The sequence below is a fragment of the Pteronotus mesoamericanus genome, unplaced genomic scaffold, assembly GCF_021234165.1.
Source record: "Pteronotus mesoamericanus isolate MK-2021 breed Mesoamerican mustached bat unplaced genomic scaffold, CSHL_Meso_final contig_116, whole genome shotgun sequence".
Classification (NCBI taxonomy): Eukaryota; Metazoa; Chordata; class Mammalia; order Chiroptera; family Mormoopidae; genus Pteronotus; species Pteronotus mesoamericanus.
This window is the reverse complement of record NW_026555027.1, coordinates 41577943-41593937: the sequence shown is the minus strand read 5'-3', so window position 1 is coordinate 41593937 and position 15995 is coordinate 41577943. Positions and strand designations below refer to the sequence as shown.

General features: G+C 38.2%; 1 pseudogene; it reads left to right on the top strand.

Moving 5' to 3' along the window:
* Nucleotides 1-7803: 7803 nt before the first annotated feature.
* Nucleotides 7804-8984, top strand: LOC129072312 (PCI domain-containing protein 2-like; annotated as a pseudogene).
* The last annotated feature ends 7011 nt before the right edge of the window (nucleotides 8985-15995 follow it).

Genomic DNA, 15995 nt, shown 5'->3' with positions numbered 1-15995 from the left:
TCTGTAACATAACGATATCATACTCAAGCACACCATATGGCATTTTAAGTGAAATGTTCAAATTGCTGTCCGTCTCGTGTGAGGAATTCACATATCCTTACAACCACACTCAATGGTGTTACTTCTGCCAGTCCCTGTATATGTGGTTGTATTATACATATTGCCTTGTAGATTTTTTAACATTGTGAAGTAATTATAAACTACAGGAAAATGAAAAAATAATACAGAATCCAGCTTATCCTTCACCCAGCTTCCCCTCATGGCTACATTTTACATACAGTATGTATCAAAAGTGGGAAATCAACATTCATGCAATACTGCTAACTATACTCTGCCTTGTGGAGAATTAACAGGGTTTTACCTGCACACAAACATACATATGTACCTGGGTGTGTGCTTCCATGCAGTTTGATCCCATGTACAGATTTGTGTAACCATCACCACAATCCACATACAAAACTATTCCATTACACAGAACCTCCGTATAGAAACCCTTTAGAGTCTACCCCTTCGTCACCACCCTCTTCGTCCTTATCCTTGGCAACTACTAATTTGTTCTCTATCTCTATAATTGTGCTTTTGTGAGAATTATAGTTGACTTTGTTATTCATAGTAGTTATATTCCATAAAGTCACTGAAAACACTGAATTAGCCAATACAAAATCATTTCTCCTAGGGGGAATTCAGAGTTAAGTTCCTGTGAGCCTCTGGTAATACTTTCATCACCTAATCAATACACAGCTTTCTATAAATGCAGTCATACAATATGGAACAGTTTGAGATGGAATTTTTTCACTCAGCATAATGCTCTTGAAATTTATCCAAGTTATCACATGCAACAAAATAGTTTTTTTTAACATTTTATTTAAAAAATAGGTATAGATTTACAGAATGTTATAAAATAGTACACAGAGGTAGCACATACCATTCACCCAGTTTTCCTCAATCATAGATAACAATAATATCAAAACCAGTCAATTGATATTGGTACAATCTTTAGACCTTAATCAGATTTCACCAGTTTTACATGTACTCATTTTCATTTATGTGTTTGTATCTGTTTATAGTTCTAGGTTTATAACACATGTAGATCCATGTGACCAACAGACCAATCAAGATTCAGAACTATTCCATCATGACAAGGACCCCTGTTGTTACCCATTCCTAGTCACACCATCCCCCTTCCCTCTTACACCCCATTTCCTACCCCTGGCAGCCATTAATCTATTCTCCATCTCTATAATTTTGCCATTTTACAAATGTATATAAATAGAATCAAGCATGAGTAACCTCTTGAGATTGTTACTATTCAGCATAGGTCCCTTGAGATCCAAATTGTTGTATACACCAATAGTTTGCTCCTTTATATTGCTGAGTAATATTCCAGTATGGATGTAGCACAATTTGTTTAATCATTCATTCATTGAAGGATATTCATTTTTTTCCAATTTGTGACCATTACAAACAAACAATAATAAATAGATTTTTGTACAGACCTAAGTTTTCATTTTTCTGGGATAAAAGCTCAGAAATGTAATTGCCGGGTTGTACATTAAGTGCATATTTAGTTAGTTTGTTTGTTTTTTTGTTTTAAGAAACTGCCAAACTAGCTTTCAAAACAACTATACCATTTTACATTCCAGCCAGTAACGTTCAAGTGATTTAGTTTCTTCGGGTCCTCACCAGCATTTGTTATTATCAATTTTTATTTACCTATTCTGCTAGGTATGAAGTAAATATCTCATTGTGTGTTCGACTTACATTTCCTTAATGGCTAATGATGTTGAACATCTTCCCATATTCTTATGGTCTCCTCTTTAATGAAATGTTTCTTCATGTCTTTTGCCCATTTTCTAATTTGATTTTTGGCTTTTTTTGGCTTTGTTTCTTGCTGAATTTTAAGAATTCTTTGTATGTTCTAGATCCAAGTCTTCTATTAAACAAGTGGTTTACAAATACTCTCTCCCATCCTATCAGCTGTCTTTTCCTCTTAAAGGTTTATTCCTTAGAGCAAGAGTTTTTAATTTTATAAAATCCAAACTATCAATTTTTCTTTTGTGGATCGTCCATACACTTGCCTATATAAGAACTATTTGCCTATTTCTCGGTCCTTATTATTTACTCCTGTTTTCTAATTTTACATTTTACATTTAAACCTATAATCCATTATAGATTTATATAGTGTGAGCTTTATGCCAAGATCTATCTATTTTATTTTATCTTTTGCCTTATGGATGTTCAATTGCTCCAGCATTGTTGTTGAAAAGACCATTCTTCTTCCATTGAATTGCTTTCATACCTTTGTCAAAAATCTGTTGGACATATTTGTGTGGGTCTATTTTTGGGTTTTCTATTCTTTCATATACTTTTGTTCAGTTAAAAATGTATCATGAAACTATTTCCACAAACATTTTCAATATCATTTTACCGAAAGCATGACACTAATTAGACATACAAGTACTGTGATTTATCTAATCAGTACAATTTTGGACATTTAAGTTATTTTTAAATTTTAGCTAACATAAACCACCGTGCAATGAACATCTTTGTAGCATAATCTTTGCATGTATTCATGATAATATCTTAGGATTTCTAGAAGTAAGTTGTCTCTCCAAAGGGTATACACATATAATTTTAGAAAATGAACTCCTTTGGACAGTAGTTAGAGTTAAAACGATTTTTAAGTGTATTTTGAAAAACATATGTATGTGTGTAAAATAAACTTAGGTGTAAAGGGAGAATAGGTGAATGGGGAAGAGTTACCACAAAGCTATTCACTGCTATTCATGCAAGATTCTTTTTTTTTTATTTTTTTCATGGCTGTTGAAAATCAATGAGTGAGTCAGATTTTTCAGAATGATCTGCTATAAGGTGAAAGAAAACTTCTCTACTAACTCCCCTTATGTGTCATCATATAATTTCTTAAATACCAGATAATCTACAGAAAGAGCTGGATAAATATGCCTCTGGAAGTCAAGTCTGAAGTAGATTGAGTAGAATTCATTACCTGTAATCAATATTTTTATGCGAAGAACATTTAAGTAGCCCAGTACAGGGCACATATCCAATATTAATGCAAAATATCTCTGTAAGTCACGGAGTTGGCAGGAAAGGAGGGGAGAAAAGATAAATCTTGGCTTTGTACACATAGAAAAGTCTACTGAGAATGCAGTATCTGTGTGGGCCTGAGGTTGGCTCAGTCAGTCGGAATGTCGGAAATGGCATTCCAGAAAGAAACAAAGGGATGGCCCCCAAGATTGAGCATGTAGCTGGTTACTCTGTGAGTTTACATGTGTTGGAGAAGATGGTTGGAAATAGTTTTGGGAAGGCAGGATCTAGGAGGAGACTGTAACCTCAAGTAGAGGCAGGGGGGATTATATTTAAATGGGGAAGCTTTTAAAATTTTGACACGGGACAGGTGATCTGAGATGCCCTTTAGAAAGATAATTCTGGCTATAGTAGTCAAACAGCTTGGTGTGGGAGAAAGACCACAGGCACCAAGTCAGCTGCGGAAGCTACTGCCTAAGTCTAGGAAGAAGAAATCCAGTTTTGAACTCTGCTAGAGTCAGTGAGGGTGGATTGAGGTTTGTGAATTTATACTCTTAGATTCACTTCCAGATGACCTCAAGGAAGTTTTGGGGTAAAATATTTGCCTGGAAGAAAGAGAAGGGTGCACCATTGCTTGGAACACATGTTTTAGTTCAACCATGATTTGGAGAAGTGTCAGAGAAGAGATGCTAAAATCCATGATGGTCAAGAGCAAGGACTCTATAGCATCAAAATGCCTGAGTTGTGTCCTATAACCTGAATTTACTAGCTGTATAACCCCTAGCCAGTAACTTAACTTCTCTGTAGCTCAGTTTCCTCAGTTGTAAAATGGGATGATAACAGCACCCATATCATAGTACTGTTACAAGAATTAAACAAATTAATATATGTCAAGTGCTTATAACAGAGCATGGCACATTTTCACTATTACTCTTCTTGATATTATCATTATTTGTGAATTGCTTCAAAAAAGGAAGTTTTTAACTTCTTGTCAGAAGTTTTGCCTGACAAGGTACTTCATTCTTGGGTGGAAAAGGAAGAAATTAGAGGAAGAAGAAATATCTAACAATGCTTTTTCCATTCTAATATGCAAAAGCATCGCCCAGGGATCAAGATAAAATGTAGGCTGTGATACAGTGGGTCTGGAGTGGGGCATTTGTAAACAGATCTCAGTTGGTGCACAAAGATCTGAGAGCTCCTTCACTGCTTTACTCACCACTCCTTTTTACCCCCAGGATCATCTTAAACTTTGAGTATTAGGGCTATTGCAGCTTTTATTGTCATAATATTGTTTTCAGGGAAACTTTCTTTCATACAACACTAATTATAAAATGACACCTCACATATCTGTCGAGTACCTTATATTCCTTATCTCAAATCTTCATAAAAAACTTAGTAAGAATAATGGGCAATGAATCTCATTTTACTGATGAGGAAACAGAGAGAGTTTATGCAACATGCTCAAGGTCATACAGTTCACAAGTGGTAGAGCTGAGATTCAAACCCAGAACGTCTGATACTGAAACCAGGGATCTTCTCAGACCTTGTGCTATTTTCCAGGGGATCTGCCTTCCATAGTAACACCAGAGGATAGACAAAGAAGCAGAAGTCAGAAAGGAAAGAACGGGACAGTCTGTGTCCTGCATCATGCTGTGAAGTCACTTGGGTCTCCAGAGCATGTTTTTGGAGACCTCTTATAAGATATTATAAATCCTGAGTTCCCAGGATTCATATCTACCCTCCACCCCTATCCACAGAGACTTATTTAGGCAGATCTTGGTTATTTTTAAACAGGATCTATTTCGGTAAGGTATTCCCCAAGAGCTTTAACTCATTAATCAGGATACTTTATTAAAAAGTGAGATAATTCTAAAAGGGGGACTTCCTGTCAAGATGGTAGCATAGGCGGAAATGGTTCACCTCTTCACACAAGCACATCAAAATTACAACTAAGATATGCAGCAACCATTGCTCAGAACTGACAGAAATTGAGTTGAATGGAAGTCTGACAACTACAGAATAAAAAAACTATGTCTATCCATACTGGTAGGAGGGGCACAGACAAGGAATGGGCTGGTCTCTCACCCATGTGTGGTGGATAAAAATTCAGGAGGGATATCTCAGGAGCAAAAAGTCCCAACCCCACACCAGGCTCCCCAGCCCAGGGTTCCAGTGAAAGGAGGATAAGTCCCCACAACTTCTGGCTGCAAAAACCAGCAGGGATTGAGTCGGTGGAAGAAACTTCTGGAGCCCCAAGCAGTTCCTCTTAAAGAACCCACACATGGACTCACCTACTCAAACTCACTCTCTCTGGTCTCTGGCAAAAAGGTGGATGCTTGAGGGGCACCAGTGGCATGCAGGCTGAGGTATCTGACATCAAGGCAAGCAAAGGCCATTGTTCCATTTCTGGGCCCTCTCCCCAAAGAGCCAGCAGACTGGTACAATATTTAGGATTCTGTCAACCCAGCTAACACTGTTTGACCCACCTTGGAGATCCCCAGAGACTCTGTCCCACCCAACTTACAGGCCCGCCCAAGCTGCTTTTCCATATGAATGGTCTTGGCTCAGGCTTCACAACCTCCTAAATCTTCTTAAGTAAGCAGCAGCTGGCCTCATCGAGCTCCAGGCCCAGCACTAGCAGCTTGGATTAATAGCTTGACTTCTCCTAGAAATCTCCAAGCCCAGCCCAAGTTGCCGCCATCTCAGACTGCTTTATAATTCAGACAGGGTGGCCCCAGATAAAACACAGGTTGGGGCTGATCTTGGCTTGCACCACCCAGGAAGCCGTAGGGACCAACACACCCAGTGGGCAGCTACAGACAACATCAGAGTACCACCACGCTGCCCTTGCACAGCTGATCCTCCATGGAGGGCAGAGGTTGGTGGTAAGTGGTCACAAGCCAATCCTTTCAGCTAACTGGCCTGGGTAAGTCCCTCCCATTGATTGGTTGCCAATAGCAACCAAGGCTCAACTGCAAGAGGAGGGTGTACTCAGCCCACACAAAGAGTGCACTTCGAGTACCCAGTTTGGGTGATAGCAGAGGCTGTGCCATTGGACCCTACAGGACACTTATTGCATTAGGCACAGTACCAAGACACAGAGTCAAAACAGCTCTACCTAATACCTAGAAACAAATGCAAAGAGGCTGCCAAATCGAGGAGACAAAGAAACATGGTCCAAATTAAAAAACAGATCAGATCAAAACTCCAGAAAAAGAGCTAAATGAAATGGAGAGAAGTAATCTGTCAGATGCACAGTTCAAAATAATGGTTATAAGGATGCTCAAGGAACTTAGTTAGGACCTTAACAGCATAAAAAAGACCCAGTCAGAAATGCAGGATACACTAATTGAAATCAAGAACAATTTACAAGGAAACAACAGTAGAGTGGATGAAGTCAATAATCAGATCAATGACTTAGAACATAAGGAAGCAAAAAACAACCAATCAGAACACAAAAAGAAAAGAGAATTAAAAAAAAAGGATAGTGTAAGTAGCCTATGGGAGAACTTTAAGCAATCCAACATTTGTTTCATAGGGGTACCAGAAGGAAAAGAGAAAGAGCAAGAAACTGGAAATCTATGTGAAAAAATGAAAGAAAACTTCCCTAATTTGGTGAAGGAAATAGACATGCAATTCCAGGAAGCACAGACAATCCCAAACAAGATGGATGCAAAGAGGCCTGCTACAAGTTACATCATAATCAAAATGCCAAAGATTAAAAATAAAGAGATAGGAGGGTGGGTATGTGAGAATGGGTGAGAGGTGAGGGAATTAAGAAGTACAAACAGGTAGTTACAGAATAACCACGGGAATGTGAAGTACAGACTAAGAAAGGGGGCAGCCACAGAACTTATACACATGACCTGTGCATATGAAAAAGAGTGGGGGGGATTTCCTGAGGGAGTGGGGGTGCTGGGTGGAGAGGGGCAAAAGGGGAAAAATCAGGACAACTGTAATGGCATAATCAATAAGATATAATTTTAAAAAGTGAGAGAATTCTGTTTACTAATTAAGAGCTAAGATTATAAATCTGGGAAGTGGTAAGAAGAAAAGTCTAAAATGCACATACATTTCTACTTTATCCACAATATCCATGAAAAACAATACCTTTTCCTTAGATATTGGCTTTAGGAACAACAATTAGTTTACATACATGTACTACTGTATGGAGAAATGATGAAACAGAGGGAATCCTTTCTTCTCAGGGCCACATGATGTGGTTTCTAAGGATGTAAGATATACACTCAAGGTCAGATATGGGAGATCAAATGAGCAGTACGCAAGACAATTTGGGCCTGATGCTCCATCTTCAGCATCTGGTAGGATCCTAAAGACATATCTGCAGTCAAATGCTCTGAGGGAGGGAAGGTGGGAGGGGGCAAGAGAAAGAGGTAGGGGGAAGGCAGAGACAAATGTATTTAAAAAGTAAATAAATTAATTAAATTAAAAAAAAAAGACATATCTTCACAACTCTTACAGCTCTTACCAAGTTGCATTACCCTTTGTTTATTTCCAGTCTGTTTTTCCTAAAACAACTTCCTAAATTTTAGTTTTTCTTATATTCCCTTAATGAATCTCCTCAGATCTATAAATGTTGACTGCCCTTTTCATGTTTTTTTCTATATGTATTTACCTGTTTTATAATTTAAATACATTTTTCATTAATTCTACTTGTTTCTGTTTTAGTTAAATAAATTTATTTTTAAAAAACCTTTATATCACTCCCCTCATGGAGAAACTACAATCATTTAGATGGTCTATGAAGCAATTGGCACCAGAGATGGGGCATCCGGTATGGAGCTGATGTCTTTCAAGCATCCTCATGTTGCCAACCCACAACTTCAATTGGCCTCTCCAGAACAGATTTGTCAAGATATTTTGGAATCCACTTATGGCAAAATGTTTGAAAGCTCATTTAAAGTGCACTTATGCAGTGGGGAACCATGACTTCATAGATGCATACAAATGCCAGACTGCCGTCACTCAATCATTTCTATGGGCATTTGGGATTTCAGGTCATCAAAGAAGAAAAATGGGCTCTGTTTGTCACGTATGCAGTGGTGGTTGACCTTCAGGTGTTTGATAATAATGCAGATCAGCAGTTGGTAAAGAAAAAAAAAAAGCAAGGTTGAGGACAGGTTGGAAAAAGCAGCTGAGTTGTGGATGAACTGTTTCCATGTGTATGCCAGTGACACTTGTGAGGGTGTAGGGGATTCTAAGTGGCGGATGCTGTTTCTGATGAATCAGTTATTGAAGATTTATTTTAAGATCAACAAACTCCATTTGTGTAAGCCCCTCATCAGAGCCATTGACAGCTCAAACCTGAAAGATGATTATAGTACAGCACAGAGGAAGACATACAGGTACTTGTTGGATGAAAGGCCATGTTTGATAGTGACTTTAAGCAAGCTCAGGGATACCGGTCTTTTGCCTTTGAGCACTGTCACCATTTAAGTCAGAAGAACAATTGGATGATTCCGATATAGTTACTTCCAGTAAAAATGCTGTTGGGTCATATGCCAACCATTGAACTTTTGAAAAATTATCATCCATGAAGTTTGCTGAAATAACCAAAGCTGTAAGAGAAAGCAGTCTCCTATTGAATGTGGCTCTGACAAAGCACAAGATCTTTTTTATTCACTGTTGTAACTACCTTACCCTTGAGAAGCTGAAGTCTTTTTAAGAAAGTGTATTTATTACTCAAAACATAACAGTTATCCCTGGATGTTTTTCTAGTTGCCTTGAAATTCATGCACGTGGAAGATGTGGGCATTGAGGACATCCAGTACATTCTGGACAACCTGAGGTACACGGGTCACATTAAAGGCTATGTATCACATCAGCATCAGAAGCTAGTTGTTGGCAAGCAAAACCCATTCTCTTTGCTGTCTACAGCGTGTTGGACAGTCCTGAGAAGGAGTGTGTTTCTCTGATGAAATCAGTCCTTTGCTGTGACATTACTCACTGCAGCCGAAATCTCTTTGAGGCTCTTTTCCCAGGGATGTTGAGACTGGGTTTGCCAACATACATGAAATACACCTTGAAATCTCCTTGTCACTCAGAACTAATGGAGACTTCACAGAGACCTGGAATTCCTTTTCCAAACTTTGAAGACCCGTCCTTTGGCTCCGGAGTGTTCATGAAACTTCTGTAAAGGAGGCTCTATCTCCAAGACAGCTATAGTTTACTTATTATACCTGATAGCCATAAATGCACCATTGTAATTTTTTGTAAAATTCTATTAAAAAGGAACCCTGAATTCATACAAATGGCATATTCTTTGTTATATCTTCTAGGATACCAAAAAACAAGAACAAAAAATAACTTAAGAAATTGTCTCCAATTACATTTAACTGATTATTTGTCCCCATTTGGCCAAGCTGCTGCCTATGCTATGATTCCCTAGTCACAGGGGTGTCCAACGTGTGGCCTGTGGGCCACATGCAGCCCAGGATGGCTATGAATGCTGCCTAACACAAAACATAAATTTATTTAAAACCTTTGTTTTGCTCATCAGTTTTCATTAGTGTTTGAGTATTTTATGTGTGGCCCAACACAACTCTTCTTCCAGTGTGGCCCAGAGATGCCAAAAGGTTGGACATTCCTGCTAGAAGATTTATGATAGTGAACTGTGCCATAAATAGGTTTAATAAATGTTCTTTTGTTTTAGCTGTGGGCACATGTTCTTGCAAGACATTCACATAAAAACACAGCAGCCATCCTGACAGCCTTGCTTATCCCTTGAATTAAGCAACTTCCCACCCCACTGCAGGCCTACCACACAAGCTCAGGGCTTTTCCATCCACAGCTCTTGATATGAACAATTAGGCAGGGCCTTGTGTGTCTTCAGCACAATGTGGAACAGCTTATAAGATCTGTTATTATAATGCCACATGGTGGGGGTAAGTGTAGAGATTTGGTTTAGATAAGAATTTCTCAAAAAAAATTTCATAGGGTACAATTAAAAAGAAAAAATGACATGTAACTAGGAAAAAATTGAACCAGGGAGATGTATTTGATTAATACATAGAAGCTATTAACTGGAAAGAGTGCAAAGAAGCCTTTCTGTGCTGCAAGGGGACTGAAGTATATGACACAATGAGTCTGGGATGCCTCTAATTCCTCTAATTCAGTGGTAATGTCCCCTTCTGCACACACAAGTGCAGAAGGAGCTCGGGGACCCAACAAGTCAAGTGTTTGCAGATGCATCAGAATTAGCCACCATTTAAGAAACCCACCATCTTTCAAAATGAATTCCCCACATGTCACAGTAAGTTCAATTGAAAAGAAAAGAAAGATATTTTTTGTTATTTCTTTGCTATACACATCCTCCCACCTGTATGTTGGATGTTTCAAACTACCAAATGCCGAGGGAATTTACCCAGGCATATTATTAATGCCAGCCCACCACTGCATGAACACAAATAAGCAAGATTTGGAGCACTTCAAAACTGACTGCCTAATTTAAAATTGCTTGAGTGCGGTTAATCAATATTTATTTGCTTTTTTCTAAGAGATGAAAAAAGTATATTATAGTGCTGATTTCATCATTTATATGTTAAGAAAGAGTACAAAAGCAGCATAATGGTTCCAATGATAGTCTTCGGAGGCAGAAATATCTGGATTACGAATACTTATGAACTGTAGCCCTGGACAAATTACCCAGCATCTAAACCAGTTTCCTCCACTATAAAATGGTTATAGGACTAGTTCCTTATCCGTTGAGTACACAGTGAGGATATGTAAAATAGCACAGTCCATGCACCTGGCAAAAGGTCAGTATGCATTTTTATTATTGTTACTTTTTAAAATTTCTCTTCTTTAGTGTGGGATAGGAGATGTGTTGCTGGCTGAAGCCAGACATGTAAACTCTGAAGCCTAATGGAACTGAGCAGGTAATATAAGCAGTAAGTATAAGTCAAAATGTTTAAAAGTTTGAGCACAAAATTCCAGTAAAGATGGTGGTGTAGCTATATGCAGTACCCTCATCTTCCCACAACCACATCAAAATTACAACTAAATTACAGAACAACTGTCATTCAGAAAAGCCTGAAATTTAGCTGAATGGAAGTCCTACCAGTAAGAATTTAAAGAAGAAGCCACATAGAGATTAGCAGGAGAGGCAGAGATGACGAAGGAACTGGAACAAAACCTATATGTTACAGATAAAAATCAGGAGGGTATTACAGCTAAGGAGGTCCCTGATGAGGAGTAAGGGGTCCCAGACCCACACCAGGACCCACAGCCCAGTGTTTTAGTGCCAGGAAGAGAAGTCCCTGTAATTTCTGGCTGTAAAAACCAGCAGTGACTGAGGCTGAGTGAGATGGAAAGCTTCTGGAGCCCCAGGCAATTCCTCTTAAAGAGCCCACACAACAGACTTACTCAAGACACACTCTCTCTGAACTCCAGTGCTGGGACAGAAGCTTGAAAGGCACCAGGAATATATGAAGAGGAATTGAATTGTCTGCCATCAGGACAAGAGCTGGAGGGACAGCTTTCTGCAAGACAAAAGTGCTGGCAGAGGCCGCTGTTCCTTTTCTGAGCCCTTCCCCAAAAGAGCCTATAGGTGGGCACCATAACTGTACCCATCAACCTGGTTCACAATCTTCACCCCACCCTGGTGACTCCTTTAGGTGCCACCCCACCCAACATGCAGGCCAAGCCAAGCTGTTCCCAGTGGCTTTTCAATACAAATGGCCTGTTGCAGCTCATTCTTTAGACTTTCCTAAAATCTCTCAACATGCCCCGTACCTCTCACTAAGTGGCCCCAGACATGGCATTAGGGCAGTTGGCTTTGGTTTGCAGCTTGGCCTCACCTGGGCACATCCAAGCCCAGCACAAGTAGCAGCCATCTGCGGGTCACTTTGTAGCTTATACTGGGTATCCCTGGGCAGAACACAGGTGATGGCTGACCTTGTCTTGTACCTCTTGGGAGGCCTCAGAGCCAGCACACACCTGCTGGAAAGCTTCAGAACACGCTGAAGCATCACCATCCAATCATCTCCACAAGCAACATACTCAAGGGGCAAACTCAGGGGCACCACAGCCTGTCATGGAGCTGGACCCCTGCATAGCTGATCCTCCACAGTAGTTGCAGCCAGTCCTTATAGATGATAGGACTGGGAGCAGGGATACTTCCATCTATTGACATGCCAACAGCAATCAAGGCTCAGCTACAACAGGAGGGAGTACACAGCCCACCCAGGGGGTGCACCTTGAGTGCCCGACTTGGGTGATTGGGGATGCTATGCCATAGGACCCTGTAGAACACCTCTACATAAGGCCACTCTTTCAAGTCCAAGAGATACAGCAGCTGTACCTAATACATGGAAACAAATACAGGGAGGCTTCCAAATGAGGAGACAAAGAAAGAGGTCCCAAATAAAAGAAAAAAAGAAACTCCAGAAAAAGGACTAAACAAAATGGAGACAAGCAATCTCCTAGATGTAGACTTTGAAACAATGGCTATAACGATGTTCAAGAAACTTAGAAATTGAACAGCATAAGAAAGAACATGGAAACCTTAAAAAGTAACCAGTCAGAAATGAAGAATACACTAATTGAGATGAAGAATAATTTACAGTGAATCAATAGTGCAATAAATGAAGCTGAGAATCAAATCAACTATCTGGAATATATGGAAGCAAAAAACACCCAATCAAAAGAGCAAAAAGAATAAAGAATTCAAAAAAAAAAATAGAGACAGTGTAAAGAGCTTTTGAGACAACTTGTAGCATACCAACATTTTCATCATGGGGGTGTCAGAAGAAGTGAGAGAACAAGAACTGGAAAACCTATTCGAAAAAATGACAGAAAATTTCCCTAACCTGATAAAGAATATAGACATAGAAGTCTAGGAAGCAGAGAGAGTCCCAAGCAAGATAAACCAAATGAGGCCCCCACCAAGACACATCATAATTAAAATGCCAAGGGTAAAAGACCAAGAGAAAAATCTTAAAAGCAGCAAGAGGAAAGAAGTTTGTTACCTACAAGGGAACTCCCATAAGACTGTCAGCTGATTCCTCAACAGAAACTTTGCAGGCCAGAAGAGACTGGCAAGAAGTATTCAAAGTGATGACCAGCAAGGACCTACAACAAAGATTACTCTTCCCAGGGAAGCAATCATTTAGAACCAAAGAACAGATAAAGAGCTTTCCAGACAAGGAAAAGCTAAAGGAGTTCAATACCACCAAACTAGTCTTATATAAATGTTAAAGGGTCTTATTGAAGAAGTAGAAAAAAATTATCAAAAATATAAAATATACAATGTTAATAAATATATATCTATCAACAACTGAATCTAAAAAACAAAATAAATGAACAAGCAGAACAGGAACATAATCACTGACACAGAGAACATTTTGAAGGTTGCCAGATGGGAGGATGGTTGAGGAAATGGGCAAATGAAAAAAAGTTAAAGAAATTAAGAAGTACAAATTGGTTGTTACAGAATAGTCATGGGGATGTAAAATACAGCATAGGAAATATACTCAGTAATATTCTAATAACTATGTATGGTGTCAGATGGGTACAAGATTTATCAGGATGATAATTTAGTAAGTTATATAATGTATAACCACTGGAGTGTACACCAGAAACTGATATGATATTGTATGTCAACTCTAAATGAAAAATTAAAATTATTTAAATAAAAATAAAACAGTTTAAAAATAAAAAATTAAGCCCCCCAAATGAATATATATCCATTCAAGTAATATTTAATCTTTGTGGCATATAAGGCATTGGGTGAAATTCTATGGAATACGCATTTAGGAACAAGATTTATATTTAAGATCATGAAATTCAAGGCCAGGATAAGTAGAACAACCACCACTATAATTACAATAGAAGATAAAATGTGTCTTTGAACAGAGAATATGAATAGAGGTTAAAACCACACTCAAAAAAAATTTAAGAGACTGGAGAACTAACTTCTGACTGGTGTTACTGGAGGAAATTTTAAGGAAAATATAATATTTAAAATGGATATTGAAGAATAGCTAGGATTTTAATAGGTAGAGATTAAAGATGGAAGATTAAGGAGGCTGAGATGAAAGACACAATTGCAGATAAATGTAAACAGCCTTAGCCAAGAAACAGAAAATAACATTAATTTGGAATTGTGAGCTGTTCAGGAAAGCTATACAGTAAAATACTCTGTTGGGAATATTCAGGATTAGGGGAGGGTAATGTCACAGAGGCCAAGAGAAAAGAGTGTTATGGAGTCAATTAATCATATGACATATTATGTTGTGGAAGATGAAGACAGAGAAATAGATACTTGGATTTATTATTCAGAGGTAAATATAGTGTAGTGATAGGGGCAGAAGGCAAATTACAAAGGGTTAAGAAGTGAGTGGTAAGAACAGGAGACTCCAAAACAAACCAGTACAGTATCTTTGAAAAAAGAGAAACTAAGCTTAATTAAGAGACTTAAAAAACCTAATAGCCTGATGCAAGTGTGATACTAGATTGGATATAATTGTGGGTAAATCAGCTAAAAAATATATTTTGGGGACATTTGAAAAAAATTGAATAAGAATTGAGCATTCCTTAAGGTACAATCTTACTGTATAATGTAGAGCCTGGTAACTGAAAAAAAAAGAAAGCAGTTTATAAAACAGTATACATGAACACCCATGTTCATAGCAGCATTATTCACAGTTGTTAAAAGGTGGAAGCAACTTGCATGTCCATTGACAGATAAATGGGTGAACAAAATGTGGTCTATATATACAATGGAGTATTATTCAGCCTTAATAAGGAAGGAAATTCTGACACATTCCACTACATTGATGAATCTTAAGGACATTATGCTAAGTGAAAGAAGCTAGTCTCAAAAAAGAGGAATGTGGTACAATTCAACTTGTATCATTATCAATCAGCAACAGAGAACAGAATGGCAGTTGCTAGGGACTAGTGGAGGAAGAAGTGGGGAGTTGCTGTCTAATAGGTATAGAGTTTCAGTTTTGCAAGGTGAAAAAGTCCTGGATTTTGCTCAATAATGTGAATATATTTAACACTACTGAACTGTAAACTTCAAAATGGTTAAGATGGTAAATTTTATGTTAAATATATTTTATCACAATTTTAAAAATTTAAAAACCAAAAAGATAAAATAAAAAATAAAAGTTTGAGTATGAATAGTAAATGGCACATGACTGTCACCTGTGTTAGTGAATATTACTGTGGCACATAGGTCAGTGTCTGACCTAACCAAAGGAAATGGAAATATAAGTCCACAGTTGCTGAGCTTTCCAGGAAAATCTGGATTCTTTTAAAATGTGACATTTCCCAACTTTTAAACATTGGCAAATAATTCAATATAATATGCATGTATCTGTTTCTTTGTTTATTTAACAGTGGGCCACTAGGGAAAGGACAAACATAATACATGCCTAGGTCAAATTTAGTTCATGGACAACAATTGGTAATCTCTGTATTAAAGGATGTTAAAATAGACCTGGCTGGTGTGGATCAGTAGATTGAGTGTCAACCTTTAAAGGGTCGCCGGTTCAATTCCCAGTCAGAGCACATACCTGGGTTGTGGGCCAGGCCCCCAGTAGTGGGCGCGTGAGAAGTAACTGCACATTGATGTTCCTTTCCCTTTCTTTCTCCCTCCCTTCCCCTCTCTCTAAAAATAAATAAATAAATAAATAATCTTTTTTGTTTTAAAAAAAGGGGGAGCAGTCTGAAAAAAAAATAAAGGATTCTAAAACAAAATGAACCCATGTTGTTTCTGAGAAGTCATTCTAAAATTAGCTTGAACCTTGTTAGCGGAGGAGTAAGTTGTCATGCTTTTCTTCCTTCCTCCCTCTGGGTTTTTCTCAGTATTTATTCCTTTTTTTGTCATCCATCCATTCATCCATCATCATGAAGCCTCTATAATGAATTACTCAATGTTAAGGAAGATTTAAAGATGTAGATGACAGGATCCTTGACCT